Source organism: Fukomys damarensis, unplaced genomic scaffold (genome assembly GCF_012274545.1).
Source record: "Fukomys damarensis isolate Sample0158 unplaced genomic scaffold, DMR_v1.0_HiC HiC_scaffold_35, whole genome shotgun sequence".
NCBI classification, from domain to species: Eukaryota; Metazoa; Chordata; class Mammalia; order Rodentia; family Bathyergidae; genus Fukomys; species Fukomys damarensis.
The window spans coordinates 30,520,740-30,548,329 of record NW_022900947.1 but is presented as its reverse complement, the minus strand read 5'-3'; the positions used below and the strand labels follow the sequence as shown (position 1 = coordinate 30,548,329).

Genomic DNA, 27,590 nt, shown 5'->3' with positions numbered 1-27,590 from the left:
CCAACTGATACAATCAGCAACACATTAAGATCAAGCACAACTTGGACACTGACCACCTGTGGTAGTCACTAGTCTATCACCCTTAAATCATTTGAATTAAATTGAAATCAAGAAGCACTCCAGAACATGTCTGCAGTGAACAAACTTTTCAATATAGTATATTTACCATTTAATGTCTCAGACAGAGCAAGGATGCAAGACCCCTGATCTCAGTTAGCTGATTGCTGAACCCCCTGACACTGACTGACCTTGGGCTGCAAGGCCCAGATTGAGTTCCCCATCCTTCTGAATGGTTGAACTCCACAACGTTCTATTACAGGTTTCCCCCGCCCTTTCTTTAAAGATGTTCAAAGTTGGGAACTCAGAAAAATACCCTTGATGACCACCTCTGCCTCTGCAGAGTGGGTCCAAAGACTTGCACAGTCAGAAGGTCTGAGAGTGTGGTGGGGTATGGGGGTTCAGGGGCGCCACGCGGATACCTTCCCGGCGCTTGAGCGATGGCGGCTGGGTCGGGAGCAGGCGTAGTGTTTGTTTGTTTATTTGAGACAGGGTCTCACTGTGTAATTGAGACTGACCTGGAACTCACTATGTAGCCCAGGCTGGTCTCCAACTCACAGCGATTCTCCTGCCTCAGCCTTTTTTTTTTTTTTTTTGGTACTGGGGATCGAACTCAGGTCCTTGCGCTTGCAAGACAGGCAGCAGAACCTCTGAGCTAAATCCCCGGACCATCAGCCTTTTTTGTTTTGTTTTGTTTTTTGAGACAGGATCTCACTATGCACTTGAGACTGAACTGGAACTCTCTATGTAGCCAGGCTGATCTCAAACTCACAGCAGTCCTCCTGCCTCAGCCTCCCAAGTGCTGGGGTTATAGGCATGTGCCACCATGACTGACATAGTAGGGGATTTTAACACCCCACTTTTGAAAAGAGATTAACTAAACAAAAAAAACCAATAAAGACATTTCAGAGCTGAACCATACCCTTAAATATACAGGCCTAATAGATACAGAGTGTTCCACCTCTGTACAAGAGTATACATTTTTGTTTTTGGTACCAGGGATCAAACTCAGACCTTGTGTTTGTGAAGCAGGAGGCGGAACCACTGAGCTAAATCCCCAGCCTGAGAATATACATTCTTTTCTGCACCATATAATTGCTTTTACAAAATAGATCATATACTAGTCCACAAAACCTGCTTAAATGAATATAAAAGAATCAAAATAACTATGCACATACTAGCAGACCACGGTGCAATGAAAGTAGAAATCACTGACAGAAAAGGTAAAGCTGGAGAAGTTAACAACCAATGGGTCACAGAAGAAAATTTTAAAATTTAATGACAACGATCATACAACCCAGTGAAACTTCTGGGACACTATGAAAGCCATTCTAAGAGTAAAATTCATTGCAATGAATGATCACATTAAGAAAACAGAACAAGCTCAAATAAATGTTTCTGAGAAATCTTTAGACACTTGAGGAACGACAACAAATCAGTTCCAAACCGAAATTAAGAAAGGAAGGACCTGGGATTTAGCTCAATGTTTCCACGGCCTGCCTCGCAAGTACAAGGTCTCAGGTTCAATCCCCAGTACAAAAAAAATTTAAAAATTAAAAAACACAAGAAAGGAAATTATAAAAGTAGAGTGGAAATCAATGAGATCAAGACAAAAAACAGTAAAAGTCAATGAATTGAAGAGCTGGTTCTTTGAAAGAATAAATAAAATAGATAAGCCCTTAGACTCACCAAGAGAACAGAAAAGACTCATGTCAAAGCAATTAGAAATGAAAAAGGTGAAATTACAACAGACATAGCGGAAATCCAGAAGACAGTAACTATTTTGAAAAATTATATTCTAACAAATTAGTAAATTTTGAAGAAATGGACTGATTCCGAAACACATACAAACTACCAAACCAACCCAAGAACACTTTAACAACCCAATAACAAGCAATGAAATTTACACAGTGATAAGAAATCTGGGCCAGGGAATTAGCTTAGTAGTTCCCCCACCTGCCTTGCAAGTGGAAGGTCTGGAGTCGATGCCCTGTACCAAAAAAGAAAAAAAAAAAAAGAATCTACCAACTAAATAAAGCCCAGGACCTGACGGATTCACCGCTGAATTCTGCAAAACCTTGTGGGGCTGGGGAATTAGCTCAATGGTTCCACTGCCTGCCTCACAAGCACAAGGTCCTGAGTTCAGTCCTGGGCACCAAAGCAACAACAAGCAAAACCCCAGAAATTGAAAGGGATGGAGTGCTCACAAACTCATTTTTGGAAGCTAGTATCACCCTGATCCAAAAACCAGATAAAGGAGCCAGGCATGGTGGCACATGCCTGTAATTCCAGTATGCAGGAGGCTGAGGCAGGTTGATTGCTGGGAGATTGAGACCAGCCTGGGCTACATAGTGAATTCCAGGTCAGCCTCAATTTAGTGAGACCCTGTCTCAAAAAACAAACAAACAAAAAAAAAACAAAAACAGATAAAGACCCAACTAAAAATAAAAACTAGAGGCCAATCTCCTTAATGAACATAGATGCAAAAATCTTCAACAAGAGAATGTAAACAGAATGCAGTATTATGAAAAAGATCAAAGCTAGGTGTGGTGGCACACACCTGTAATTCCAGCACTTGGGAGGCTGAGGCAGGAGGATCGCTATGAGTTCTAGACCAGCCTGGGCTGCAGTGAGTTCCTAACAAGAGAATGTAAACAGAATGCAGTATTATGAAAAAGATCAAAGCTAGGTGTGGTGGCACACACCTGTAATTCCAGCACTTGGGAGGCTGAGGCAGGAGGATCGCTATGAGTTCTAGACCAGCCTGGGCTGCATAGTGAGTTCCAGGTCAGTCTCAACTACATAGTGAGACCCTGTCTCAAAAAACAAACAAACAAAAAAAGATTGTACATCAAGTAGGTTTCAACCCAGAGATGCAAGAATGATTCAGCAGGGCCAAGGCTGTAGCTCAGGGGTGCCTGCCTGGCAAGCACAAAGACCTGAGTTCCATCCCTGGTACAGGGTGGGGGCGGGTGTGGGGGATGGTTCAACATTCATAAGTGAATAAATGTAATATATCACATAAAAAAGCAAGGTTAAAAACCACATGATCATATCAATAGATAAAGGAAAGGCTTTTGACAAAATCCAATACTCCTTTATGATATAAACCTGAAGAAAACAGGTATAGAGGGTATCATGTTTTTTCTCATTATAGCCCGCCCTACTTTCTCCCAGGAGTGTTTTTTTGTTTGTTTTGATTTGTTTTGTTTTTTTGGTACTGTGTCTTCTAATTGGAGAGCTGAAGTCATTAATATTGAGAGATATTACTGATATGTGTTAGTTATTTACTATATTTTTCTTAGTAGTATTCTTATCATTTTCTTCATTATTTGTTGTTGAATACTTTGTTTTTATTTTCCTTATGATTTTTTTTTTGTACTGGGGATCAGACTCAGGACCTTACACTTGTAAGGCAGGCAAGGTACCACTGAGCTAAATCCCCAGTCCTCCCAGGTGTTCTTTTATCTTGCTTTTTCCTCTTTTACTAGGCCTGAGCTCCCTCTCTAGAGTCAATTTTTCCTTCACTCTTTACTTTTATTTTTTCAAATAAACTTTGCCACTGCTTAAAAAAGAAAAAGAATGAAAGAAAGATATAGGTATAGAAAGACCATATCTGAATATGACAAAATCTATTTATGACAAACTGATAGCTAGCATCATACTAAATGAGGGAAAATTAAAACATTCTCCCTAAAATCAGGGACAAGACAAGGATGTCCACTATCACCTCTTCTATTCAGCATAGTATTTGAAACATTAGCCAAGCAACTAGGCAAGAGAATGACATAAAATGGATACGGACTGGGGATGTAGCTTGGCGGCATAGTGCCTGACAAATGCAAGGCCCTCAGTTTGATTTCTGGTACCGAGAAAAATAAAAGAGATACATATAGGAAAGAAAGAACTTATTATTTGCAGATGACATGATACTCTACATAGATGACCCAAGTAACTCCACCAAAAAACTCTTACAATTAATAACCAACTTCAACAATGTAGCAGGATACAAGATCACACAAAATTACTAGCATTTGTGTAGCTAATAATAAACTGATGAGAAGGAAATTATGAAAACAATGCTATTCACACAGCTTCAAGAAAAATGAAATACCTAGGAATTAACCTAATCAAGGAAATGAAAGACCTGTACAAAGAAAACTACAGTGCTCCAAAAAAAGATTGTACATCAGAAAGTGGAAAGATGTTCCCTGCTTCTAGACAGGCAGAACCAGTATTGTCAAAACAACCATACTCCCAGAAATGATTCAATCAGTTGCAATAGAAATACTAACAGCACACTTTACAGATCAAAAAAAAAAAATCCTAAAATTCTTATGGAGCCAGAAGAGACCCAGAATAGCAAAAGTACTTTTGGGCAACAAGAGTAAAGCAGGAGGCACAGCAATATCCAACTTCAAGCTATACTACAAAGAACAGTGATAATCATCATGATACTGAAACAAAAAGAAATATATGGATCAATAGAACAGAACTGAGGACACATTCACATTCAGACACTGTTTCATTCAGACAGCTGTTTCATCTTTGGCAGAAGGGCCAAAAGCATGTATTGGAGGAAAGACAGTCTCTTCAACAACTGGCATAGGAAAACTGGTGATCTGCTCAGAAAAGATTGAAGCTGGACCCTTATCACCCACCATATACTAAGTTAAAATAAAAATGGATCAAACATCTAACCATTGAAACTGAAACATTACACCTACTCGAAAATAAAATAGGTAAAACCCTTGAAGACATAGGCATAGGAAAGGATTTTCTAAATAGAACCTCAACTGCACAAGAAATAACAGCAAGAATCAACAATCAGATTACATCAGACTAGAAAGCTTCTGTAGAGCAAAAGAATCAATTAGTAAGTGGAAGACAACCTACAGAGTTAGAAAAAAATTTTGCCAGCTACTCCTCAAAGGACTAATATCTAGAATATACAAAGAACACACAAAAATTAAGTCACCTAAATTAAAGACCCAGTCAAGAAACGGGCAAGAGAAATGAACAGATACTTCTCAGAGGAAGAAATACAAATGATCAACAAATATGTGAAAAAATGTTCAACAGCTCTGATCATTAGAGAAATGCAAATTAAAACAATGCTAAGATTTCATCTTACTCTGGAAAGAATGGAAGACAAACAATAACAAATGCTGAGGTTATGGTGAAAAAGGAACTCTCCTTCATTGGTGTGCATGTAAACTAGTACAACCATTGTGGAAATCAGTTTATAGATTTCTCAGTACATAGATTTGATTCCCCTGCTAGGTATCTTCCCCAAAGAGCTTTAAGACATCATACTACAATGATACATACATACCAACGTTTATAGCAGCAAAACTCATAAGAGCAAAATCCTGAAAGCAGCTGGCATACTCATCAACAGATGATTGGATGAAGAAAACATGTCTCTGTATAATGGAATACTACTCAGCTATAAAGGAGAACAAATTTGAGATATTTGTAGGAAAATGAATGCACGTAGAAAATATAATGTTGAGTGAAATAAACCAGACACACAAGTTTAAATACTGTGTGGTAGGGCTGGGGATTTAGCTCAGTGTTTCCACCACATGCTTCAAAAGTGTAAGGTCCCCAGATCAAATCCCCAGTAGCAAAAAAAAAAAAAAAAAAAAAAAAAAAAATACTGTGTGGCATCTCTTATTTGAGCGAGGCAAAATACAAAGAGAATAATAAAAGGGCTAGTGTCACACCTGCCTGGCAAGCACAAGATCCTGAGTTTGATTCCTTATACTGGGGGAGAAAAAAGAACAGTAAAGTATATGTAGAAGGGGACAAGAGGTTGGATCCCTTGCAATAGGGAAGTGGTCTAAGGAAATAAGGGTAAGTGGTCAAGAGGAGGAGAAGGGGAAATAATTATAAGATGTGTCAGGGCTGGGGATTTAGCTCAGTAGTTCCACTGCCTGCCTCGCAAGCACAAGGACCCGAGTTCAATTCCCAGCACCGAAAGGAAAAAAAAAAAAGATATGCCATGTACAGAAACCTAATAACCTCAATGAATGTAAATATTACATGCCATAACATGAGCTAAGATTAATAATATCAACAAGAATGAAGAATAGGATAGGGAACTAGAGGAAGAAGTAGAGAGGGAGGTACTAGAGGAAGAAGTAGGGAGAGGGAGGAAAGGGGAAAGGGACCAGAAAATAAATAAATAAATAAATAAATAAACAAATAAATAAATAAATAAATAAATAACTAACCTGACGCTGAGCACGTGGCGCATGCCTGTAATCTCAGCGCTCAGGAGCCTGAGGCAGGAGGCTCATGGGGAGTTGGAGGCCAGCCTGGGCTGCAGAGTGAGTTCCGGGTCAGCCTGAACTACATAGTGAGACCCTGTCTCAAAAGCAAAACAAAACAAACAAAAAATCTGGAAATTGTAGTGTATCATGTACCCATTCCCCAAGATGACTGTAAACTTTGTGAATTGCAAAGATCTACTAATAAAAAAAGTGAAAAAAGATGAGCATATCTTTAATAATTACAAAAAGCATAAAATATGTTGTTTTTCTAAAAATGTTTATAATTTTACTTTTCAGATGAGTGGAAATGGTATGAATATAAAATGCTATAGCAAACACTAGAAGGCACTATTTCTCTCCAGAGGCAAAAAAAATTTCTTATATTTTAGACACCTGTAGCCCAGTTTTTATTCAAGACCCAGAGAAAAAGTACATTATGACAAATGTTTAAAATATACATTTCTGGAAGGGTGAGGGAAAGGTAATAAGGGAGAGGAAAAAAATATGAGAAATTGAAAAAATGGAAATAAAGTGTTTGTAAATGGGGAGGGGAGGAGGGGGTGAAGGGAGGGCAGGGACAAGGGGAAAAAATGAGAACCAAGACCTGTCATGTAAAGGTACAGAATCCCAATGATGAATGTAACTGTATTGTATACCTAGATTGTACCAATAAACTCAATAAAAAGAAAAAAATAAAATAAAATATACATTTCTACCTGGGGGTTTAGCTCAGTGGTTGTGCCACCTGCTTTGTAAGCACAAGGACCCAAGTTGGATCCCCAGTACCAAAAATAAATAAATAAAATAAATATACATTTCCACAGTGCACTAAGCAGTACAAAGAAAAAGGGAAAGGAGGACAAATGAGATAAAGGATACATTGAAAGCACGCCATTATAATGAAGAGAGAAACAAAGTTGCAAAGAGCAATGAAAGAGGAGATGAGGGGGAAAATGAGGCCAAAGCACATTTCTTTATACAACATAATATATGGAAGGCGTTTTCCCTGTCCTAGCCTTTGTTATATATCAAACAATGCTAATTTATAATTAACCAGTGGTTCTCCAGCTCTGCCCTGGCTCATTTTTTTCGCTCTCTCACACCCCAGTTCTCCAGGGTGTCTCACAGGGAGGACCCTGGGACTGCATCGGGATCCCAGTAGAAGACCTAGAGGAGGTTTGGAGTTGTCATGGAAACGCCCAGCCAGTTTGATAGCCCTGGGTGGCAGGAAGGGAGGTAGGCAGACATCTAGGTCCGAACATTTACTTAGGTGAAACTTACAAAAGATTGCTTTAGCTCAGTGGTTCTGCTTCCTGCCTCGCAAGCGCAAGGGCCCGAGTTCATTCCCCGGTCCCAAGCAAACAAACAAACAAACAAATATTGATGTCAGGTGCAGTGCTGAATGCCTGTAATTCCAGCATTCCAGCGGCTGATGCCAGAGGATTCACAGTTTGAGGCCAGCCAGGGCTACATAATGGGACTCCGTCTCCAAAACTAAAAAAAAAAAAAAAGAAAAAGAAAAGAAAAGGAGAGAGTGAGAGACAGGCAGGCAGAGGCAGGCAGGCAGAGACTGAAGGGACATTTTGAGGGATAGAAAAGTAGACTGGGAGGCCGGGGATTTAGCTCAGTGATTCCGGCACCTGCCTGAAGCACAAGGGTTTTGAGGGATAGAAAAGTAGACTGGGAGGCCGGGGATTTAGCTCAGTGATTCCGGCACCTGCCTGAGGAGCACAAGGGCCTGAGTTCACTCCCTGGTACAAAAAAAAAAAAAAAGTAGACTGGATAGAAACTAGCCTGGCCTATTAAACTTTGTGGGACACTCTCTCTCTCTCTTTCTCTCTCTCTCTCTCTCTCTCTCTGTCCACCCCTCTGCACACCTTTTAATTATTTCAAGGGAAAGACGCAGAGAGGAAACGCCCGAGGAAAAGAAGGCGGGGAAGGGCGTTTGCAGAGTCTCCGCGGTGCCCTTGGTCCGAAAGGCCGAGGCGGAGGGCGGAGGCGGGAGGGGCAGCGCTGGGAGGGCCGGCCTGGGTGACTCCGCCATTCGGGTTTCATATTTTGCGGTTTGGATGCACGCGGAGTTTCCTAAAGGAGGTGATGCGTGTAGGGCAAGGCGTGTGAGGTCCACAGGGCTTCGTCACACAGGCTTCGAGCCAGACGCCGCCCGAGGGATGCGCGGCCCGTGTTCCAGCTGCGGATGACACCTGCAGGCGGGCAGCCTCAGGGACAGTCGGGCACTTGGGGTTCACGGCGAGGGGAGCGAACACAGACCGCTGTGAGCCTCTCAGAGCACACGATCCACCCCGCGTGGGCAGCAACGAGGAGCAGGAGGAAGGGTCAGGGTGCGCGTGCCAAGGGGCCGGCTCACCGGGGTCACTTGCTGCCCCGGTCCCCAATGACGGGTTCGGTTTGTTGGCTCCTGACGGGCTCCTCGAGGTTTTTACCTCAGAAGACCTTCACTTGTTCCCCATGAAAAGATCCAGACCCAGCAGAGAAGCTGAGTCTAGACAGCCGTGCAGCCGCTGAGGTCAGGGCCAAGGGCACGGGACGCATGGCCCTGGTTACAAGCTCAGTTTGTGGGTGTGCATCTCTGTGTTTTGTGTGCTCCTGCGGCTAATAAAGGTCCCTTTATTTTAAAAAAAAAATAGGGGTTGTGAGGTTGACTTCTATCATCCACCCTTGTTAATCTGTGTTAGAAAATGACTGGCTCATCCAAATCAAACCTGGTACATTTGGCTCCTAGCTGTAACTCAGAATACTGAGAATGCCTAGAGCCCAGCACCGGAGACTTAGAACCCCAATTATGCTAGCTGTGCTTTATAGACAAAGAAATCAAAGTGGCTCATCTAGAGAAATGAGCATAAGAATGGAGGTTAAAACATTTGGTCAAGCTGGGCAAGGTGGCTCACACCTGTAATTCCAGCACTTGGGAGGCTGAGGCAGGAAGATCTTGGTGAGTTTGAGGCCAGTCTGAAACACACAGCAAGGCCCTGTCTCAAAACCAGAAGCAAACCAGTTTCTCAAAAGTCAATCCTGACTCCACACCTGCCTCAGAAGCACAAGGTCCTGAGTTCAATTGCCGGTACCAAAAAAAGTCAATCTTGTCCTGATTTCAGAGAATCATGCCTTACACCTTACAGGCCCTCAATAAGTGGTAGTTGACTAAATGAACATGAAAACATTTTTCTGGAATAGGCACTAAGGCTATCAACTTGTATGATGAGAGGTATTCTCAATTGCTTTCTCAGTTCTTCAAAGGAAAAATCCAAAGACCTCAAATGAGTTTTGTCCCAATCTCTGAGTTAGAACAGAAATATTTTTTCTTTTTTTCAGAAATTTTACTAAAAAAAATTTTTTTTTTTAATTTTAGAAAAAAAATTTTTTTTGAGGCTAGATCTTGTCATGTAGTCCAGGCTGGCCATGAACGTTTGGTGATCCCCCTGCTCAGTCTCCTGAGTGCTGGGATTATAGTTGTATGCCTCTATATGTGGTTTTGGGTTATGTTTTTGTTTTTTTGGTACCAGGGATCGAACTTGTGTCCTTGCGCTTGCAAGGCACGCAGCAGAACCACTGAGCTACATTCCTGGCCCCAGGGGTTTTTGTTTTGTTTTATGTTTTTTTGTTTATTTGTTTCTTTGTTTTAAGACAGCATCTGGCTTTGTAGTCCAAACCAGGCTTCAATTTGCTATGTTGTTCAGACTGACTTTGAATTATGATCCTCCTGATTCAGCCGCTCTAGTATTGGGATTAGAGGACTTGAGCCACTATACCTATCTTAGCATTTTTTGTCTTTCTTTTCTCTCCTCTCCCCTCCTTTTTTTTTTTTTTTTTTTTTTCTTCCTGAGACAGGGTCTCCCTGTGCATTTCAGGATGGCCTCGAACTCACTATGTAGCCCGGGCTGGCCTTGAACTCAGAGAAATCCTCCTGCCTCAACCTCCCAAGTGCTAGGATTTCACTTGTGTACCACCATACCCAGCCTCCCCACTTTTTTTTTTTTAGTCAGGGTCTTGATAAATTGCCCTGGCTGTACTTGAATTTATGCCCTTCCTGTCTCAGCCTCCCAAAGTTTAGATTATAGGTGTGTATTATCACGCCTCACCAATTAGTATGCTTCTGAATAAAAGCAACAAACTCCTACTCAAATTGGTTGAAACATCAAGGACAATGTTAAACTCTGAAATTTGAATCTGTGGAGTGGGCTTTAAAGCTGACCTAGAGTGTCCCTAGTGTCCTTTCCCAGTGATTCTCTGGGCTGCGCTTTTCCTCCCTGTTAGCTTCTCCTTAGGCTGGTCTTTAAAGACCCGACCACTTTTCTGGCCTCTCACCTGCACATGACTATGCTGGAGAAGAGAGGCTACCTCTCTTTACAGGTACTTCTCCTTGTCAGTGACTACATTGGATCTCATTTAGTGCAGGACTAGACCAATGCTCGAAGCCAGAAAGGATCCTCTGTACTTGTTTAGACCAATCACCAGTGAGATGATTACAGGTGTGTGTGTGGTGATGAATGCCTGAAATACCAGCACTCTGGAGGCTGAAGCAGGAAGATCGCAGTGAGTTCAAGGCCAGCCTTGAACTATATAGTGAAACCCTGTGTCAAGAAAAAAAAAAAAGAGAGACACTAGCCCAGGTTACATAGTGAGTTCAAGTCCAGCCTAAACTGTATACCATGTGTCCCCTGAAATAAGACCAGGTGTTATTTTAATTTTTCCTCCAAAAGACTCACAGGGCTTATTTTCAGGGGACATCTTCTTTATTCATGTATAACAGTCTACACTTATTCAAGTACAAAAATCTACATTTATTCAAATATAGCTGGGCATAGTGATTCACACCTGTAATCCCAGCACTCAGGAGGCAGAGGCAGGAGGATCGCTGTGAGTTCGAGACTAGCATGGGCTACATAGCGAGTTCCGGGTCAGTCTCAACTACATAGTGAGACCCTGTCTCAAAAAACCACCACCACCACCACCACCAACAACAACAACAACAATATAGTCATGAGATTTTCTGGAACATGGACATTTGTAAGTCTCCAAACCCTGAATTCTGGCCTGAATTTCTTACATCTCCATTTCCTATAGAACCATTGGCCCCAATCTCTCATGTCCAGCAATAGAACTCTCCTTAAATGAGCACTTTTTGTTCGTGCAGGCTCCTCTTAGCACAGTGGCAACACAGCTGTCAGTGATCTTTATCCCATGAATCCTTCCCCCAAGTCATGGCCTCTTGCAGGCTGGGCTTCACAAAGTTGCCATTAAATCAAGTGTTAATTGAAGACTTATAAGACATGGGTGTCAACAAAAATGATGACAGTTAAGAATGAGGGTCCAAGAGCTGGGGATTTAGCTCAGTGGCTCCTCACAAGAGCAATGTCCCAAGTTCAATCTCTGGTACCAAAAAAAAAAAAAAAAGAAAAAAAAAGCCAAGCATGGGGTGTACGCCTGTGACCCCAGCACTTGGGAGGCAGAGGCAGGAGGATCACTGCAAGTTCAAGGCTAGCATAGGTGATATAGTGCTGAACTACAAAGCAAGACCTTGTCTCTAAAAAAAAAAAAAAAAAAGACCCACACAAAAGTAACAAAAAAATTGCAGGAACCAAAATTCAGAAAACATTTATTTATTTCACAAGAGTGCATTAAGCACATCCATTACAAAACACAATATACAGTGCTGCTTTGGGTCATGAACTAAATTCTTTCCATGACTGCAGTTGCAGACTGAATTGGATGAGAACGGAATCAAATTCAATGGCCAGGTTCAATGTTGGCCTTGTGGGGAACTTTGATTTGGTTCTTGTCTGATTCGGTGTGTGACCAGAATCATGAGACACAACTCTACTGATTATGAAGATTCATTTTAGACATAGCCACGTCCATTTGTTACCAACTGTGTGCATTGTCCATGTGTTGTGTCTATATTCAGATTGATCATTCAGCAATTAGTCTGTTTACATGGGCATTTACCGCTCATCTCAAGATGTCTGCTTGGGCATTTATAAATTCTTAATTATAATTTATATTATCATTTAGTTCAATAATGTTTATTTATATTTAATTGAATATAAATATCACTATTTTATAATTTAATATGGCAGTGGTGTGCAGCAACAGATGCACCAAATGTATCCCATCTGGCTGAAGATCTTTTTTTTTTTTTTTTGTTATTTGAGACAGGGTCTCACTATGTAGTTGAGTCTGACCTAGAACTCGCTGTGTATCCCAGGTGGGTCTTGAACTCACAGCGATCCTCTGGCCTTGGCCTCCCAAGTGCTGGGATTATACGAGTGCACCCCCATGTCCAGCTCTGGCTGAAGATCTTAACTGGGGCTTATTTTTGAGGTAGCACTTATATGATGAGCATCCTGAAAAATTGTGCTAGGACTTATATTTCAGTTAGGCCTTATTTTTAGGGAAATATAGTACCAAGATCCTATCTTAAAAATAACAAAAACAAAAAATGAGTTGGGTAGGATTCACAGATCAATGGAGCCTTGTCCCTGTAGCTAAGGTGTAATAGGTGCAGAAAAGTCAACCATTGCCAGGGACTTAGCTCAGTGGTACCACTCCTGCCTCGCAAGTGCAAGGTCCTGAGTTCAATCCCCAGTAACAGAAAAAAAATAAAGGAACAGACAACCATGGAGTCCGCTGGAGCCGGCTCAGCAGTCAGGAGGAATGTGATTTCCAAGCATGAAGGATACAGATTTGGGAGACACTGGCCTTGACGTTCAGTTGAAGGCTTGGGAGGATTTAGGATGACATGAATTGTGCAAAGGACAAGAGGACACTGAGGAGTCACACTGAAGATCCAATGCAGAGGGATATGAGCCAGCCATTAATGTAAGAGGGGCCCAGAGGGGTATTTGCGAAGCAGGCAACTTGCTGTGTCCAAAAACATGGTGGGAGTGCTTAAAAGGTTTATTTTTAGCTGGATGTGGTGGCACACACCTGTAACCCCAGCCCTCGGGAGGCCGAGGCAGGAGGATCCCTGTGAGTTCGAGACCAGCCTGGGCTACTAGTGAGTTCCAGGTCAGTCTCAACTACACAGTGAGACCCTGTCTCAAATAACAAAAACAAAACAAAACAAAACAAAAAGTTTATTTTTCATTTGTTTTTCCTACCTCTCCAACTCCATGTACTTCTTCAAGGACAAATGCCTGGCCATGTATTTCTTCTCTCTCACAACGTTCCTCAAAGTTTTTCATACTTGGCAAATGCTCAGTGATTATCTGTTGATTGATTTTGTGATGTTGATGAGACATTTGATCAAGAATGTGCATTGTGGGCTGGGGATTTAGCTCAGTGGTGCCCCACCTGCCTCACAAGTGCAAGGTCCTGTGTTTGATCCTTGGTACCACAAAATAACAACAAAAACAACAACACGTGCATTGTATGAATACATAGGGAAAAGTGTAACCAAAAGCAGGAATACTTGAAGAACTCTAGAATCTCTTTTCTTTAATTCTTAACGCTACATTTTAAAAAATGGGTTTTTTGAGGGAAAAGAGTGCTAGGTGTCAACAGAAAGCCCCACCCATGCTAAGCACCAACTGCACCACTGAGCTACACCCAACCATAGAAATAAAGCATTTATTAGAAGTTACTTGTGTGCCACCCCTCAAATGGGTGGAGTTATAGGGGCACGGGGGTGCTCTTCAACTGACCCTTCGGATGTCCAGTGCACAGATAGCTGTTTTTGCACTTTTCCACACCTGACTCCGTGGCCAGCCACTCATTAAAAATAACAACCACGACAAACAAACAAACAAACACATAAAACAGCCACAGCCAGGCCAACTTTTTTTTTTTTTTTTTTTTTTTTTTTTGTACCGGGGATGAACTCGGATCCTTGCGCTTGTGAGGAAGGTGGCGGTACCACTGAGCTAAATCCCCAGCCCCGAGGCCAACTTTTGAACCCACAAGAGGAAAAGGAGAAGGTAGATTGAGCCACTTCTCAAAGCGATCTTCACACAGGGACCTTCCCTTTCATACAAAGATAAAGTACAAACTACTCAGGATGCTCCTGAAGAGTTTCGTTAATTCTGACTTTAGGAAAGAACTGGAATAGAGAGAGCTGCTGCAAGAGAAAAAATAGCGATCATCCACACCATTTCCTCTTCACTGTCAGAGAAGCCTCTGTCAGACCATATCCTGCTGCCTGCTGGGGATTTAGCTCAGTGATACCACCACCTGCGTCTCAAGGGCCTGAGTTCAATCCCCAGTACCGAACCAAACCAAACCAAACAAACAAACAAAAAAAAGATTCCTGCTGCCAACCTCCATGCAGATGGTCCTCTAACAGATGAGGAAGATGGAGATTTTGAAGAGGAGCATGATGACCATGATACTGAAGCTTTTCTTGCAGAACTGGAAAATTTTAAAAAAGAAAGAGGTGACAAGTGGAAAAAAATGAGAACCAAGACCTGACATGTAAAGGTACAAGATCCCAATAATGAATGTGAATGTAATTGTACTGTATACCTAAAATGTACCAATACACTCAATAAAAGAAAAAAGAAAGAGCTGAAGAGCAGGCCAGGAAGGAGCCAGGACAAAAAGCTGAAGAAGAAAGGATTTGTAAGGGAAACATTGGGAGTGGAAACCCTCTCCTGACTCTCACTGGCTCATCCCAGCCTCAGGGCAGCTTCACAGTGAGAAGATGGGGTGAGGATGTTGTCTTCAAGAACCTGCAAACGGTGGAGATGATCAGAAGAAAGAGAAAAGATTTGTCAATGGCACAGTGCAGTCTAAATTTCATAAAAAGTTCATGGAGAAATATATCAAATAGTACAGTTTTATGTGCTTAATTAAATTCTGTAAAAATGTTTCAAAGAAGAAAATATTTAATAAAAATTATTTGTTGTCACCTGTAATCCTAGCCCTCGGGAGGCTGAGGCAGGGGATTGCAGTGAGTTTGAGACCAGCCCGGGCTACAAAACAAAACCAAAAAAAGTTATTTGTGTACTAGTAAAACCACTGGAGGCATCACCTGAGAGGACACTGGTAACTTTGGAAGAGTCTATATTCTACTTACCAATAATGTAATAAACATGGTTAAAACGTAAGATCTTTATTTAAAATGTTAGATGCTTGTCACCTGCATTTGGAAAAACCCTGTATTACATAATGTCAATATCATGGCTCTCTTGTTACTTTTATCCTTTCAGGATAGTAAATGAAATGTTTGTATTTTGTACACTTTTTTTTTTTTGGTGCTGGAGATCAAACTGTGGACCTTGTGCTTTCAAGGCAGGCATCAGAACCACTGAGCTAAATCCTGGGCCCTACCTTTATCTTCTTTATATCCAAAATACAAGCAATTTCAGGCTGGGGATTTGCAAGAGCAAAGTCCCAAATTTAATCCCTGGTACCAAGGTACAAAAAAAAAAAAAAAAAAAAAAAAAAAAAAAGAAGAAGAAGAAGAAGAAGATAAGGGCAAAGAACCATCTCTTTATCATTCAACTTAGTCTCTGTTTTAAACACTTTCATATTGTTTTAACTGTCTTGCACATATTCTCTCAAAATTTGTGTCGGTAAGACTGTTTTTCTTCATTTTTTTCCCTTTTGGATTTTTGACAAGGTCTCTCTATGAAGGCCACACTGGCCTCACACTCAACAGTGAGCCTCTTGCCTCATCCTCCTGAGGGCTGGAATTACTGGTGTGCACCACCACACCTGGCATTGTTTTCCTCCACTGAAGGGCAGCAGTGGTTGGCATCTGTTAAGCTCCTCAGCACAGGATAAAGTACTGGGCATTAAGCCCAGGGACACTCTACCACTGAGCTGCCTCCCCAGACCCATTTATTTGTTTTAGACATGGGGACTTGATACATAGTCCAGACTGGCCTTAAATTTGCTATGTAGCCTAGGTTGGCCTCAAACTTCCCAAGTGTTCACCAATATGCCTGCCTGTGTGAAATAGTTATTGTTGTTGCCTTATGGTTCCGGGGACTGAATTTAGGGGCTTTGCAATTATCTACATTCTCTGTCCTTTTTATTTTTATTTTGAGGTTCTCATTAAGTGGCTAAATTGCCCAGGCTGAGCTTGAATTGCTGTTGTCCTGCCTTCAGACTCCTAGAACGCTGGGATTACAGTTATGTGCCATCACATCCAACTAAGTGAAGACTTTTTTGTTGGTTGATTTGTGGAAAGATTTTAGCATCAGATTAGTATCATGCACATTTTATAATTAACACTTGATGATGATTATTATGAAGGTATTATATAAAAATGGAAATTTAAACTGGATGTGTGGCACATGCTCGTAATCCCAGTACTTGGGAGGCTGAGGCAGGAGGATCGCCATAGATTCAAGGCCAGCCTGAACTATATAGCAAGATCCTGTCTCAAAAAAGAAAAAAGGCTGGGGATATAGCTCAGTGTCAGAGTCCTTTCCTAGTGAGTGTGAGACCCTGGGTTCAAACCCCAGGGCCATAAAAACAAAACAAAAAGTCATGATAATTTACTATTATTAAGATTTCATTTGAAGTTATCAGTTCTAGAGATTAAAGGCTCATGAACTGCTTTCCTATTTTAAAAAATACTTGCTCTATTGCTACCACTAGTAATCCCGCATACATCAGTAAACATCAGGTTGTAGAGATTAGAGTTTGTTTGGGGTTCCCCCCACCCCATACAAAGAGTTGAACTCAGGACACTGACCTTGCCAGACAAGCAGAGTCTAGAGTTTTAGAGGACAATGGTTAAGAGTGCTGGCTCTGAAGTCAGAAAGCTGAGATGACTTTCCTTAATTGCGACTTCTTTTTTTTTTACTTTTTTGACAGGGTCTTGCTGTAAGTTTGATCTCACTATGTATCCCAGGCTGGCCTCACACCCAAGACTGAATCCTCCTGCTTCAGCCTCCTGAGTACTGGGATCACAGGCATGCGGAACCACGCTTTAGTTTTCTCTCTATAAAAGCTAGTAACAATGTCGTAATAGCATTATTGGGAGAATTATGCACGATACCTTCCACACAGAACAAGACTAGCACACCGAAAATGTCCACCTGTTGCTGCCCAGTGCCTATTCGCCTTCTATCCCTCGTGAACCATCTACTCTGGCTATGAGCAGCTGGTAGACAGAGTCATCTGTGGTTTAACAGCATCTTTATTTAATGTAACTTCCAGCATTTGGGTGGAGAACCACTTATTGGAGCCAAGGACTGTGTGCTCCTTTTCTAGGTCATGTTTATTTAATTACTCAGCCAGTGTCTGTGTTTGGTCTTTTATTTCTCAGTAGTTCTGTGATTTAATTGTTGAAAATGCTATCTGCCCTTAAAGTATGTTTCTAACCTGTCTCCACCCTGCAGTAGGAAAATCAGGCCTCTGTCCATATAAATCATCCTGTCCAGAAACCTTTGATTTAGACTCTGTCTGCAGTTCAAATAAGATACCATGTTTTCTATGATTTTAGGGCACAGTTTGCTTTTACATTGTACTTTAAAACTACTGCCAGATTCCATCTTTTTTCTTTTTGGACTCAGGATCCAGGGATCGAACTCAATCCTCGTGCTTGCAAGGCAGGTGGCGGCACCACTGAGCTAGAGCCCTGGCCCCTCCATTTTTTTTTTGGTTTTTATCTGCTGGATTCCCCTGACTGTGCTCTCCTAAAACTTTTACCCTGGTTCTAGTGAACCTATACTAAAAAATTGAAAATTCTTCCATAGGAGGTTTTTCATTTCCAGTTTATTTCCATTTCAATGCATGTTGCTTACTACAAATCATTTCACAAAAGGCCACAAGTATGGCTCAGGGATAGAGTCATTTCCTGGCACACACAGTATCCTGGGTTTGTTGCACAACACTGCAAACAAGAAAAAAATAATAAAAACCAAAATATTTCATAAAACATGCCGATTTATGCATGAACACTTCTACTCAGATTTTCCTCACAGCCTTGTTCTGAATATGAACTATGACATTCTTTGCTTGACATGAGGCGAAATACTGGATTCTGTGTTTAAACATAGCATCATTTTCTGGAATCTGACCAGTCTCTTGGCCAACCATACTGTGATATCACAGCAAATGTAAGTTCAGGTGAGCTTGTTCTTTGTACTTGGGAATTAAACCCAGAGGCATCCTACCACTGAGCTACATCCCCAGCATATATGTATGTATGTATTTTTAAATTTTTATTTTTATTTTTGGCACCTGGGATCAAACTCAGGACCTTGCCCTTGTGAGGCAGGTGGAACCACTGAGCTAAATCCCTGGCTATATGTGTTTTTTTGAGACAAGGTCTCACTATATAGCTGTACTGGCCTTGAATTTGTGGCGATCCTCCCGCCTCAGCCTTCCTAGTGCTGGGATTACAGGTGTGTTCACCATGCCAGGTTTAGTCCTTGTTTGAGGCAGGATCTAGCTAAACTGCCCATACTTGCCTAGAACTTCCAATCCTCTTGTCTTAGTCTTCAGGGTAGCTGGGATTACAAGAGTGTGCCACTGTGTCCCCCTCCTCCTTTTTTTTTTTTTTTTTTTAAGAGTAGGAAGAATTTATTGAGAGAAAGATAGCTTCTGTCTAAGACAGACAGAAAGGGGACCAGAAAGTGAGATTGCCCCTCCTTTTTTAGATAAGTCTATGTTGCCAACTGGCTTTGAATTCCTGGACTCAAGCAATCCTCCTGCCTCAGCCTCCCAAGTGGTTAAGTATTTTAATTTCAAGTACACTTCTATGTGTTGAGAATGGGTGGAATTGATTTGGAGCAGGCCACTTTTTTTTTTTTTTTTTTGTACCAGAAATCGAACTTGGGACCTTACGCTTGCGAAGCAGGCAGTGGAATCACTGAGCTAAATCCTGGGCCTTTTTGAGACAAGGTCTTGCTATGCAAGTCAAGCTGGTTTTGAACTCACTATGGAGCCCAGGCTGGCCAGGAACTGTGGCAATCCTCCTGCCTCAGCCTCCTGACTATTGGGATCACGGGTGTGCACCAGCAGACCTGGTGGAGCAGACAGTTTTGGCTCCCCTTTTAAGTACTGGTGATCTGGAGTTGAACTATTTTGCTTATTTTTTCCAATTTTCTCCAAAATTGTATAATTTAGTAAAAGGCAGTATGGTGTAGTGGGTAAGAAGCTAGTCTCTAGACCAAAACTGCACAGGTTCAAATCCTACCTTTGAAGCTCATTTGGCCTTTAATGAATTAATTGGATCACCTGGGTATCATTTCATATTTTTATCCACAAAACAGGATAACAAAAGTAAGAGCCACCATAGGACTGCAGTAAGCATCATCAAATAAAGTAACACATGTAACTAGGAAAAATTATGTAATATTACATCCTCTGTCATCCTTTATTTTCCTTTCTGATCTTTCCAATGGTCCCACTGAGGACAGGGTGTTCTGCATGTGCTTGTTGTCTTAGACTGTTTTGTCTTGGGCCCAGGATTTAGCTCAGTGGTTCTGCCGCCTGCCTCTCAAGTACAAGGACCTGAGTTCGATCCCCAGTACCAAATAAATAAAAATAAAACAACCATATTTTGTCTTAAACTTAATATCTACAAATATACTAACCGTTATACTTAAATGGGGTTCATTTAAGTCAGCTGTCCATTGCTATAAGGAAATACTACAGCGATATCTTGGTCCATGAATGCTTCTGTTTGTGAAAAATTTGGTTAGCAAATAGAAGTATACAGCAAAATTTTGCTTCCATTCATGAATTCTACATTGTGTGACAAACACAACGGTGGTCATCTTCCCCAGAACCATGGAACAAATTATGTTTAGTGAACCAAGGCATCACTGTATTTGGATAATCAATTTTTTAAAAAAGGGATGTTTTGCCAGGTGTAGTGGCACATGCCTATACTCCCAGCACTATGGGGTTGCAGGTTCACCTTAATGACTTGGCAAGACCTTACCCCAATAAAACTATGAAAAAAGCATAGTTCAGTGCAAAAGCCCTGGGTTCAATTTCTAATTACTGAAGAAAAACAAACAAATAAAAAAGAGGAGGGCCTGGGATTTAGCTTGGGGCACCACACCTGTCTTACAAAAGCAAGGTACTGAGTTTGATCCCTGGTACTTCAAAAAAAAAAAAAAAAGAGGAAAGGTTACTTTGGTTCATTATTTTGTAGGTTTCAGTTTGTCATTGTCACTTTTTTCATTGTTGAGACAAAAATACCTGGCACCCAAAGTTAAAGGAGGAATAGTTAAGGGGCTGAGGATTTAGCTCAGTGTTGCTGCACCTACCTTGTAAGCACAAGGTCCTGAGTTCAATCCCTGGTACAAAAAAAAAGGGAAGGAAGAGTTTATTTGGCGTATAGTTTTTAGAGGTTTCCTGAACCTCTCTGTGAGGTTGGCTGGCTCTAAGGCCAAGACAGAGTGGCAAGTGGCAGAGGGGCATTAGAGAGGAGAAACAGTTCATTACAGGCAGAAGACAGCAAAAGCAAGCCAGACGGATGATCACAGCTCTTTCTATCCCTTGTATCTTTCTTCTTCTTTTTTTTTTTTTGGTACTAGGGATCGAACTCAGGCCCTTGTGCTTACAAGGCAGGCAGTTGAACCAATGAGCTAAATCCCCAGCCCTATCCCTATACCTTATTCAGGCTACGTAGGGCGTGTATCACTCTCACCCTTAATCCTAGTGCCCTTGATTTCAACACTGCACCATGAATCAATTTTATCATCACACACTCTAGATCCAGCTACCTCTGAAAAAGCCTTACCTATGACCAGCGGGCTTTGGGGGGACATCTAGACCCAAGCCATAACACTCTGTCCCTGGCCCCCCAAAGACTCGTGCATGTCTCTTTATGTAAACGCATTTAGTCTATTTCTAAGAGTTGCCAAAATTTTAACAGTTTCAGCATTGTTGAAAAGTCTGAGTCTAAGCTCTCCTCTGAGATTAAGGCCAACTGTTACCTGCAAACCCCTGTACAAATGAAAAGAAAGTGAAACACTTAGCATTTAATGGCACAGATAGATATTTTTATTCTAAAAGGTAAAAATGGGGATAGCAAGGAATGGGAACAATGTATGACATAGAGACTGAACACCTGGTGTAGGACCTTGGTCATGTCACACGAGTGTGATTAAGTGTGTTAGGTCTTTTTTGTTGGTACCAGGGATTGAACTCGGGACCTTGCACATGCCAGGCAGGCGGTAGAACCACTGAGCTAAATCCCCGCTGTTAGGTATTCTTAGATAACTGTGGGCTGTTATGCACATGCCCTGAGAGCAGAGCTGTAATCTTGTGTTCTCAGATGCCCTCTAACACCTGGGATTTGAGTATAATCAAGATACCCCATAGCTACATCCCCAGCTCTTTTTTTTTTCAGAAAGGGTTTCACTAAATTGCCCAGGTGAGGCTTGAACTTGTGATCCTCTTGCCTTGGCCTCCCAGAGTGCTGGGATTACAGATGTGTGCCACCATGCCTGCCTCCAGCTTTTTGATGATATTGGCTTCAGTCACTAGGTATGCAATGCTAAACTCTGATCCCCACAAATGCCCTCCTCCTTAGCAGCTATGTGGTTTCATTGGTTGCTGGGTCTGTGAGCCAATTTAACACAAGGCAGATTAGCAAAAGAAAAGCATACAAATTCAGCTAATTTTACAGATACTTAGGGGTCTCTACAAGACTGCAGTCTGAAGAAATGGCCAAAGCAAGATTTTTCTGTTTTAGGCAGGGTCTTGCTAATGTTTTTGTACATTTTTTAAATTAAAAAAAATTGTATCTATTTTTTTGGTACTGGGGATCGAACTAGGTCCTTGTGCTTGCAAGGAAGGTGGCAGCACCACTGAGCTAAATCCCCAGGCTTTTTTTTATTTTGAGAAAGGGTTTTGCTACATAATTCAGGGTGGCCTTGAATCTACTATGTAGCCAAGGCTGGCCTCAAACTTGCAGCAATCCTTCTGTCTCTGCCTCCCAAGTGCTGGGATTGCAGGAGTGTGCCATGATGCTCGGCTTGTACTTTTTAAAATTTTTGGTACCGGGGTTGTACTTTTTTTAAACAAATATTTCTGGGGCTGGGGATTTAGCTCAGTAACATCAGCTCCTACCTCACAAGCACAAGATCATGAGTTCAATTTCTGGTACCAAAAAACAAAACAAATGTTTCTGATCAAGGTTTGAGTCTTCTTGCTGCACAATAAGCAATATTTGGGAGATGAGAGTTAGTGGGAAGAAAGGCAGGTTTTACTATGGTGAACTAGCTGATCAGAGAAAATGTCCAAATTCTCAATCTAATGTCCATTCAGAGAATTTGGAAATGCAAAAGGATTGCTATTTATTATTTACTTATTTATTTATTGCTAGACGGTGTAGTTCAGGCTGCCCTTATTCCTCACTCTCCTGCTCCAGCCTTCTGGGTGCTGGGTAACAGGTATGTGCCACCATGCCTAGCAGGTTTTACAAGGAAGAAAAGGAGCATGAGGTAATGCACAGGAAGGGTATGTGGTGACCTTCAGGGATGTTCTTCTATCTCTTAGTTGGACATTCACGTGATTGCAAATGACTTTTAGCTCCTGACAGTCCTTAATCCTTTCCGTAAACATTGTATTTTTATGCAAGTTAATCTCCCTCCACCTCCCCTTCTTCCCCTTCTCCTTTATTGGAGATTAAACTCAGCTATGCTCTACCACTGAGCTATATTCTCAGAGCTTGTGTTTTGATTTTTTTGATTTTTATTTTTTTGTACTGGGGATCGAACTCGAACTCGGGACGTTGTGCTTGCAAGGCAGGCAGCAGAACCACTGAGCCAAATCCCCAGCCCTTAGCACTGTTTTGAGACAAGACCTTATTACGTTGCCTAGGCTGGCCTCCTGCCTCAGCCTACTAATACAGTGCTGTTTTGTTTTATTTTTTATTCATTGTTTATTGGTCCATTTTAGGTATACAATATAATGACATTCATCATTGGGAATTTGTACATTTACATGATATTATCTTGATTCATATTTTTATAGTGTTGTTTTAATTAAAGTATAGGATTAGCAAGTCCTGGCCCATAATTTGATTTTGTTTGAAGGCCACCAAGTGTTCTAGGTTTTGAAAAACTAAAGGAAGATTAGTAATCAGCGGTCCAGGGAACAATATTTCTCCTGTTTGTTTCCTTTTCTATAATACTTGACTCTAGTAGTTGACATCTTTTGAGACAGGATCTTGTGCTCACTTTGGCAGCACATATTCTAAAATTGACACAGGTCTTACTATGTAGCTCAGGCTGGCCTCAAATTTGTGGACATTCTCCTGCATCATCCTCCCTGAGTGCTGGGATTGCAAGTGTGTGCCACCATATCCTGTGTATTTAGTTTTTTTGAGACAGGGTCTCACTATGTAGTTCATGAGTGTTACCACTACACCCAGCAGGGTCTCATTATGTAGCCCAGGCTGGACTAGAATTCTCAGAAATCCTCCTGCCTCAGCCTTCTGAATGCTGGGACTACAGGTGTGCGCCACACCTACATCACAGGGGTCCCCTTGACTATTATCTTAGTCATGGTATTATAGCTCTGGAATTCTCTGGCCCAGGGATGGTTCTATTCCCAGGTAGGGATTGTCTCTGTCTGTGGGGCTCCACTTTTCCTAGAATCTGGATGATAACCAATTTAGGACAATGGCTGGAGTTATCTGGATGTAGCTGAATGTCCCTTATCTTGTCTCGTTAGCATTCAAGGGGGATGACACCTTGTAAACTCAGGGCTAATGCACTTTGTCTGTCAGCCCCTGAGAAGAGATCTGACCCAAAGGAGACACCATGAAGGTCAGGCTTCGTTCTGCTTTTACTCCCTATTTGGTATCTATAGGCCCAGGAGCAGAGTCATGGTTCATAACAAAAAATGGCTTGGAAGCTGCACACTGTCCTAAAGGAAAACACAAGTCATTCATTCATTTCTTTATTTTATTTATTTTGGTTTGTTGAGACAGGGTCTTGCTATGCAGTCCAGGCTGGCCTCAAATTTGTGATCTTCTTAGCCTCCTGAGAGCTGGGAGTCACCGTGCCTGGCTCATAAGTCATGCTTTTAATGAGCAGCAGGCAAGGGCCAGGGTTTTGCCTATTCCTATCCCTAGGGTGGCTCCTACTGATGTCAGCGCTGTGTCCTGCCTCATCCTCCTGGGTGTTGGGTTACAGGTGTGCACACTGTGCCAGAAACCGAATAATTACTATTAGTGGTTTGCACTTCCTTGCAGGCCACTGCTGCATTTGGCATTGGGCCTATTGCTGTGTGGCCTGAACTCCTCCTGGACCTGTGTTGCTGCTTCAAGAGCTCACAGAAGGGACTTAGCCTATTGGTACTGATCACCTTCAGACACTGTGTAGGGCTTCTTCAGTGAGCAGCAACACATCTCACTTTGGTTTCCACTCGGGATTCTCAGATTTCCAGAGTAGAATTCCCAGGAGGGTTCCCAGTGCCTTTTCTTTCACCTGTACTGGAAACTGAACCCAGGGTCTCCTTATACAGCCACAATTTTAACTTTTAAAATTTTGAGGCAAAGTCTCTTTCTAGTCACTGAGACACAGTAGACACAATTTAAGGAAAAAAAATATTTGGGTGTGGTGGCACAGGCCTGTAATACCAGGGAATCTGAGCAGGAGATCACTGAGAGTTTGAGGCCAGCCTGGGCTGCACAAGCACAAGTATGTCAGGAAGCCCTTGACCAAACTGGCCTTGAGTTTGTATCTATGCTATGACAGTTTTAAAGCATTGCTTCTTTTTGTTTTCACTTTATTGAGACAAGGTCTCACTATAGAGTCCAGGTTGGCCTTGAATTGGGGATCCTCTTGCAGAACACACCTGTCTGCCTGGGATGTGGGCATGCTCACTGCATGGCTCACTGGTTTTTATGGTTGCCCTGCCTCCTGGCTGTGCCAAGGGCAGGCTCATTGCATTTGTTAACACTCCTCTCCAGGCCTCTGTATGATTTTGGTCCAGCGGGGGTTGACTGCAACCTCCTGATGCTGGGATTACAGGTGTATGCCATCATGCTCAGCTAGCATTGCTTATTACAAAAACTGCTATATGGGCTGGGGATTTAGCTCAGTGTTTCTGCTGTCTGCCTCGCAACTGCAAGGTCCCGATTTGATCCCTGGTATCCCCCCGCAAATAAATAAATAAATACATACATACATAAATAAATAAAAATGCTATCAACCTTTCCAAACATCAAGATAGAATAGTGTAATGAAGTCCATATATATAGCGCGCTCTCTCTCTCTCTCTCTCTCTTCCATATATATATATATATATATATATATCACTTAATAAGGCATTGTTTTAAATTAAAAAACGAGGTCAGGTGATGACAGACCTGTAACTCCAGGTACTCAGGCTAGTTTCAAGCTCTTGGTGAATCTCCTGCCTCAGCCTCCTGAGCATTGGGATTACAGGTATGTGCCTGGCTCAATTCTGGTTTTTTGGTTTTTTCTTGAAAGCAAGGAATTTTCAAATACATCATTTGTATCTCCTTGTGTGTAAACTGTTTATATTCTGTACATGTACTGTAGACGTTGTACCTTAATTTGTTAGATGACAGTGTTACTCCTTTACATATAAGTATTTGTTCCAAACACTTTCCAGTTTGTGGTTCTTATTTGAACTATATCCATTCGACAGATATTTATTCAGTCTCTACTACATTCCTGGTTTTGTGGCAGGAATTCAGTTATTCTCTAAAGTATATATAGAATCACACATACTCTCTCTTTTTTGTTCTTCCATTGTTTAAATTTTGTAAAGATTGAACTTTTAGATCAGGGCATAAACCGATACAGGATCCCACAGTCTGATCCCTGCAGTTATAGCTGTCCTTTAGAAACTTCACGGGACTGTGGAAAGACGCTGGGCAGAGACACAATCCGAATGCATGACTGAGGCTGCTGGATCAATGAAGGCAGTGCACTCATGTGGCTGGCAAGTTGGTGCTGTCTTCCGGTAGAGACACTCATTCTTTGGGACCTTTCCACAGTGCCTGGCTTCCCCAGTGCACGAAGTCTAAAACAATGCGGTGGAAAGCTGTCATCAGTGCCATGTCTTCTGCATGAGACATGCTCTATTCCGGTGGTCAAAGTAACTCTAGTTTAAAAGGCTGGTGGAGACTCATTCTCCTAAGAATCACCAAAGGTCCTTGCTAGCTCCCAATAAAACAGGGGAAATAAATGTAACTCCCAACCTGTTAGATGTCAGATACGCCAAGTTAGTGTTCCCTCAAATCAAGGAATGAATTCTAAGGAACAATGCAGGTTAACAGTAGGAAATATTTATTCAGAAAGGTAGCTCCTGAGAGACAGGAGGGGACCCAAAAGCAGGTTGCCTCGGACCCCACTTTACAGAGAAAGTTTTATAGAGCAAAATCATGAGGTGGGTACAACATGGGACAAAACCATGATCAACCAATAGGATTACAAGTTTAGCCACTTAGGTAATATTGATCCGGTGGGGAAGCAGGTCTGTAGCAAGTGTACATGGAAAGAGCAAGGACCGTTTTTAGGAAGAACTGAATCAGCGGGTCTTGATGTCTACCCAGACTTTATTGGTCCAGGTGAGTATAATCTTCAATTTATTTATTTATTTTTAAATTAAGTTTATTGGTAATTTTAGGTATACAATATGCTGATATTTGTCATTAGGAATTTGCACCTTCACATATCTTGGTTCTTATTTTTTCCCCATTCCCCTGTCCTCCCTTCAACCCCTCCACACCTATTTACAAAGACTTTCTTTCTATTTTTTCCTTTCCCTTCTTTCCTTTTCCCTATTCTTTCCACTTCCTCTTCCCCTTTAGACCTTTTCTTCCTGTTTCATTTTTTTTCTCTTAAATTCTTTTATTGGTACATTTTAGGTATACAATTACAACATTCATCATAGGGAATTTGTACCTGTACATCATATATCTTGCTTCTTCTTTTTCCCCCATCCCCCCTTGACCCCTCTTATATACAAAAGCTGTTTTCATTTTTCCATTTTTTCCTTTTCCTTGTCCCTGACATCCCTTGTTCCCCTTCTCATTTGAACAGTTTCTTCCCACTTCCCAGTATCAATTAGGTTCTCAAACATCTCACTCTCATTCTTTATGGCAGAGTAGTACCCCACTGTATAAAAAACATCTTTATCCATTCATTTGTTGATGGGCATTAGGGCTGTTCCTAAGATTTAGCTGTAACAATCTGTGGTGCTATAAACATGGGTGTGCATATGCTTTCAATTCTTTTGGGGAGATATCAAGAAGGGGAATAGCTGGGTTGAGCAGAATGTCTAGGTTTTTTTTGTTGTTGTTGTTGTTTTTGGTACTGGGCATAGAACTCAGGACCT

The 27,590-nt window shown here is 41.6% G+C and overlaps 1 pseudogene; it reads left to right on the top strand.

Annotated features, from left to right (window-relative positions):
• The first annotated feature begins 7,524 nt into the window (after positions 1 to 7,524).
• Positions 7,525 to 15,123, top strand: LOC104862931 (annotated as a pseudogene).
• The last annotated feature ends 12,467 nt before the right edge of the window (positions 15,124 to 27,590 follow it).